We start from the raw sequence: 6584 nt of genomic DNA on the forward strand, positions 1-6584 counted from the left end.
GCTAGGTATTATTTTCTCCATCTGTCAGATGAGAAAATGGCATCCTAGAAAGATTTAGTGGAGGAAGCCTAGGAAAAACAGATCCCAGGTGATAGAGTCCACATGACCTTTCTCCAAGACTAGTGTTCTTTCAACTATATGTTCAGTCTCTACCTCCTCTGAACAGGCCTTGAAAACCACATAGCTAATGAACTTCCAAATCACATCTCTCCTTCAAATATTCATTAAAATTTCTAAACCAAAATGCATAATTATATTATAGAAATAATTAACATTATGTGGGAAAAATCATTACTCTAAACATTTCAATCAGCAATAATTGTGCCTCAGATAAACTTCATGAGCTGTGATATTGCCACTGCACAAAGATACATTAAAAGTTTATTCAGAATAAAAAGTTGATGTACAAACCACTTGAATCAGAAAAAAAATGTGAATGGACGTTTTAATATAACAGTTTATTATTTTCATCACTTTTGTACAACCTTTGATGACCTGAATTAACTGAATTAACTGTGTAGCTTCCAACTTTTAAGAAATCTGGCTTGCTTAGTTTCACTTGATGAAATTTCTTGCACCATGACAAACATCTCTACTAACCTTCTTCTGACATTTGAAGAAACACATTCTGACTATGTACAAACAAGCAACTGTAATACAATATAATCCTTGAAAATTACCTTGTTACCTAGACAAGAGGGTGAACAGTCCATTATTAAGTTTAAGAAAAAAAGGATGGCGTGTTGAGTAGAAGCAGTGCTAATCAATCCAACATGTTTAACACGACTGAACTTCTAAGAGTTGACAGGGACTCAAATGGTCAACAAATCCTGCTGATGGTAATTTATTAATACTTTGAGCATGTGTATGCCTCTTCTGCAATTTGTCTCTGATGGTCCAGCAGTACACTCATGCTCAGTCTCCTTTGGGACAGTCACAGATGTCTCTAAGGCAGCTGTACTGGAGTCTAGAGTGTCACTTATGGTTTCAGTTTTTCACCATTGAGAACGATGTTGGCTGTGAGTTTGTCATATATGGCCTTTATTATGTTGAGGAAAGTTCCTTCTATGCCTACTTTATGGAAGGTATTTTTCCATAAATGGGTGTGGAATTTTGTCAAAAGCTTTCCCTGCATCTATTGAGATAAGCATATCATTTTCTCCTTCAATTTTTTAATATGGGGTATCACATTGATTGATTTGTGTACACTGTAGAATCCTTGCATTCCTGGGATAAACCTCACTTGGTCATGGTGTATGATCCTTTTAGTGTGCTGTTGGATTCTGTTTGCTAGTATTTTGTTGAGGATTTTGCATCTACGTTCATCAGCAATATTGGCCTGTAGCTTTTCTTTGTGACATCTTTGTATGGTTTTGGTATCAGTGTGATGGTGGCCTCGTTAAATGAGTTTCAGAGTGTTCCTCCCTCTGCTATATTTTGGAAGAGATTGAGAAGGATAGGTGTTAGCTCTTCTCTAAATGTTTGGTAGAATTTGCCTGTGAAGCCATCTGGTCCTGGGCTTTTGTTTGTTGGAAGATTTTTATCACAGTTTCAATTTCAGTGCTTGTGATTGGTCTGTTCATATTTTCGATTTCTTCCTGGTTCAGTCTTGGAAGGTTGTGCATTTCTAAGAATTTGTCCATTTCTTCCAGGTTGTCCGGTTTACTGGTATATAGTTGCTTGTAGTAATCTCTCATGATCCTTTTTATTTCTCCAGTATCAGTTGTTACTTCTCCTATTTCATTTCTAATTCTATTGATTTGAGTGTTTTCCCTTTTTTTCATGATGAGTCTGGCTAATGGTTTATCAATTTTGTTTATCTTCTCAATGAACCAGCTTTTAGTTTTATTGATCTTTGCTATCGTTTCCTTCATTTCTTTTTCATTTATTTCTGATCTGATCTATATGATTTATTTCCTCCTGCTAACTTTGGGGATTTTTGTTCTTCTTTCTCTAATTGCTTTAGATGTAAGGTGAGGTTGTTTATTTGAGATGTTTCTTGTTTCTTAAGGTAGGATTGTATTGCTATAAACTTCCCTCTTAGAACTGCTTTTGCTGCATCCCATAGGATTAGGGTCATCTTGCTTTCATTGTCATTTGTTCCTAGGTATTTTTTGATTTCCTCTCTGATTTCTTCACTGATCTCTTGGTTATTAAGTAGTGTGTTGTTTAGCCTCCATGTGTTTGTATTTTTTACAGAGTTTTTCCTGTAATTGATATCTAGTCTCATAGCGTTGTGGTCAGAAAAGATACTTGATATGATTTCAATTTTCTTAAATTTACCAAGGCTTGATTTGTGAAACAAGATATGATGTATCCTGGAGAATGTTCCATGAGCACCTGAGAAGAATGTGTATTCTGTTGTTTTCGGATGGAATGTCCTATAAATATCAATTAAGTCCATCTTGTTTAATGTATCATTTAAAGCTTGTGTTTTCTTATTTATTTTCATTTTGGATGATCTGTCCATTGGTTGGATTATCTGTCCATTGGTGAAAGTGGGGTGTTAAAGTCCCCTACTATGATTGTGTTACTGTTGATTTCCCCTTTTATGGCTGTTAGTATTTGCCTTATGTTTTAAGGTGCTCCTATGTTGGGTGCATAAATATTTACAATTGTTATATCTTCTTCTTGGATCGATCCCTTGATCATTATGTAATGTCCTTCTTTGTCTCTTGTAATAGTCTTGGTTTCAAAGTCTATTTTATCTGATATGAGAATTTCTACTCCAGCTTTCTTCTGATTTCAATTTGCATGGAATATCATTTTCCATGCCCTCCCTTTCAGTCTGCATGTGTCCCTAGGTCTGAAGTGGTTCTCTTGTAGACAGCATATATATGGATCTTGTTTTTGTATCCATTAAGCCAGGCTACATCTTTCGGTTGGAGCATTTAATCCATTTACATTTAAGGTAATTATCATTATGTATGTTCCTATCACCATTTTCTTAATTGTTTTGGGTTTGTTATTGTAGGTCTTGTCCTTCTCTTGTACTTCCTGCATAGAGAAGTTCCTTTAGCATTTGTTGCAAAGCTGGTTTGGTGGTGCTGAAGTCTCTTAGCTTTTGCTTTTCTGTAAAGGTTTTAATTTCTCCGTGAAATCTGAATGAGATCCTTGCTGGGTAGAGTAATCTTGGTTGTAGGTTTTTCTCCTTCATCACTTTAAATATGTCCTGCCACTCCCTTCTGACTTGCAGAGTTTCTGATGAAAGATCAGCTGTTAACCTTATGGGGATTCCCTTGTGTGTTTTTTGCTGTTTTTCCCTTGCTGCTTTTAATATATGTTCTTTGTATTTAATTTTTGATAGTTTGATTAATATGTGTCCTGGCGTGTTTCTCCTTGGATTTATCTTCTATGGGACTCTCTGTGTTTCCTGGACTTGATTAACTATTTCCTTTCCCATATTAGGGAAGTTTTCAACTATAATCTTTTCAAATATTTTCTCAGTTCTTTTCTTTTTCTCTTCTTCTTCTGGGACCCTTATATTTCGGATGTTGCTGCATTTAATGTTGTTCCAGAAGTCTCTGAGACTGTCCTCAATTCTTTTCTTTCTTTTTTCTTTATTCTGTTCTGTAGTAGTTATTTCCACTATTTTGTCTTCCAGGTCCATTATCCGCTCTTGTGCCTCAGTTATTCTGCTACTGATCCCTTCTAGAGAATTTTTCATTTCATTTATTTTGTTGTTCATCACTGTTTGTTTGCTCTTTAGTTCTTCTAGCTCCTTGTTAAACGTTTCTTGTATTTTCTCCATTCTATTTCCAAGATTTAAGATCATCTTTACTATAATTATTCTGAATTCTTTTTCAGGTAGTCTTCCTATTTCCTCTTTTTTTAGGTCTGATGGGTTTTTGCCTTGGTCCTTCATCTGCTGTGTGTTTCTCTGTCTTTTCATTTTGCTTAACTTACTGTGTTTGTGGTCTCCTTTTTGTGGGCTGCAGGTGCGTAGTTCCCACTGTTTTTGGTGTCTGTCTGCAGTGGCTAAGCATGGTTCGGTGGGTTGTGTAGGCTTCCTGGTGGAGGGGACTTGCGCCTGTGTTCTGGTGGGTGAGGCTGGATCTTGTCTTTCTCATAGGCAGGTCTATGTCTGGTTGTGTGTTTTGCAGTGTCTGTGGCCTTATTATGTTTTTAGGCAGCCTCTGTGCTAATGGATAGAGTTGTGTTCCTGTCTTGCTAGTTGTCTGGCATAGGGTGTCCAGCATTGTAGCTTGCTGGTTCTTGAGTGGGGTTGTGTCTTGGTGTTGAGATGGCGATCTCTTGGAGACTTTTGCCATTCAATATTATGTGGAGCTGGGAGGTTTCTTGTGGACCTGTGTCATGAACTTGGCTCTCCCACCTCAGAAGCACAGTCCTGATGTATGACTGGAACACCAAGAGCCTGTCATTCACACGGGTCAGAATACAAGGGAGAAAAAAAAAAGAAAGCAAGAAAGAAGATAAAATAAAATAAAATAAAGTTATTAGAATAAAAAATAAAACATAATTATTTAAAAAAAATTTAGTAATAAAATAAAAAAAGAAAGAAGAGAGCAACAAAACCAAACAAATCCACCAATGATAACAAGTGCTAAAACTATACCAAACTAAACTAAACAAAACAAAACAAAAATGGACAGACAGAACCCTGGGAAAAATGGTGAAAGCAAAGCTATACAGAAAAAAATCACATGCAGAAGCATACGCATACACACTCACAAAAAGAGAAAAAGAAAAAAATATATATATATTGTTGCTCTCAAAGTCCACCTCCTCAATTTGGGATGATTGGTTTTCTATTCAGGTATTCCACAGATGCAGGGTACATCAAGTTGATTGTGGAGATTTAATCCGCTGCTCCTGAGGCTGCTGGGACAAATTTCCCTTTCTCTTCTTTGTTTGCACAGCTCCTGGGGTTCAGCTTTGGATATGGCCCTGCCTCTGCGTGTAGGTTGCCTGAGGGTGTGTGTTCTTCACTCAGAGAGGAGGGGGTTAAAGGAGCTTCTTGGTTGCTGCAGTAGCAGCCTTAGCGTCTCATGTCCATCTCTGCCCGTCTCTGGGGGCCACGCTGATAGCCACAGCTTGCACCCATCTCTGGAGCTCCTTTAAGCAGTGCTCTTAATCCCCTCTCCTCGTGTACCAGGAAACAAAGAGGCAAGAAAAAGTCTCTTGCCTCTTCGGCAGCTGCAGACCTTTTCCAGGACCCACTTTCAGCTAGCTGTGGCACACTAGCCCCCTTCAGGCTGTGTCCATGCAGCTAACCCCAGTCCTCTCCCTGGGATCTGACCTCTGAAGCCCGAGCCTCAGCTCCCAGCCCCCGCCCACCCTGACGGGTGAGCAGACAAGACTCTCAGGCTGGTGAGTGCTGGTTGGCACCAATCCTCTGTGCTGGAATCTCTCCACTTTGCCCTCCACACCCCTGTTGCTGCACTCTCCATCATGGCTCCAAAGCTTCCCCCGTCCGCCACCTGCAGTCTCCACCTGCGAAAGAGCTTCCTAGTGTGTGGAAATCTTTCCTCCTTCACAGCTCCCTCCCACTGGTGCAGGTCCCATCCCTATTCTTTTGTCTCTGTTTTTTCTTTTTCCCTACCCAGGTACGTGGGGAGTTTCTTGACTTTTGGGAGTTCTGAGGTCTTCTGCCAGTGTTCAGTAGGTGTTCTGTAGGAGTTGTTCCACATGTAGACATATTTCTGATGTATTTGTGGGGAGGAAGGTGATCTCCACATCTTACTCTTCTGCCATCTTGAAGCTCCTACTCTCATAAATTCTTATACCTTAAATATGTGACTCTGGCATGTAAAATAAGTAAGCATTTGAGTTATGTGTGTGTGTGTATGTGCGCTTGAGCGACAGGTAAGATGTGAATAAACAGAGACGCAGAAATTAGCACTGTATGTTCAGTAGACAATGCTATCTCTGCTAGTTTTCTCCTAAAGTTTTGCAAACAATTTAGTTTTGCAAACTAAAACAAAAGACAGGTATTTATTCATTTACAAATGTTAAATTAAAAATAAAAGAATAACAGATTTGTTTCATAGACACACTGATAATTAGCTATAAGGAGCTTCTTAGGAAAAAAATTGCAATTTTTTTTTCTCTTTGTAGGATGATTAATTCAAGCTCTGCCATCCTGTTGCCTCTCACAGTGAGAAAAGAGATATGATTCCACTCACATCACAAAAGTCTACTTTGGAGGACACAGCTGGCATTTGTGACTAAATTCTTGAGAGTAGTTATAAGCTGAATCTCATTCAAAATTCATTGTAATGGCAAAGCTCTGACATCAATTTAGAAAGTTGGAATTTTTGTTTGTTTGTTTCTTTGGCATTATGTGAGCCTCTCACTGTTGTGGCCTCTCACTTTGCGGCTCCAGACGCGCAGGAGCACAGGCTCCAGACGCGCAGGCTCAGCGGCCATGGCTCACGGGCCCAGCTGCTCCACGGCATGTGAGATCTTCCTGGACCGGGGCATGAACCCGTGTCCCCTGCATCAACAGGTGGACTCTCAACCACTGCACCACCAGGGAAGCCCAGAAAGTTGGAATTTTAACAAAACTTTTAATGCATTTAACCATAATTTTGGAGTTATGTAAAGATTATGAATAATTCACT

At 39.0% G+C, this 6584-nt stretch overlaps 1 pseudogene; it reads right to left on the bottom strand.

Annotated features, from left to right (window-relative positions):
* Window positions 1–246: 246 nt before the first annotated feature.
* LOC117310470 (U4 spliceosomal RNA) lies at window positions 247–370 on the bottom strand (annotated as a pseudogene).
* Between the last annotated feature and the right edge of the window lie 6214 nt (window positions 371–6584).

Source organism: Tursiops truncatus, chromosome X (assembly GCF_011762595.2).
Source record: "Tursiops truncatus isolate mTurTru1 chromosome X, mTurTru1.mat.Y, whole genome shotgun sequence".
NCBI lineage: Eukaryota > Metazoa > Chordata > Mammalia > Artiodactyla > Delphinidae > Tursiops > Tursiops truncatus.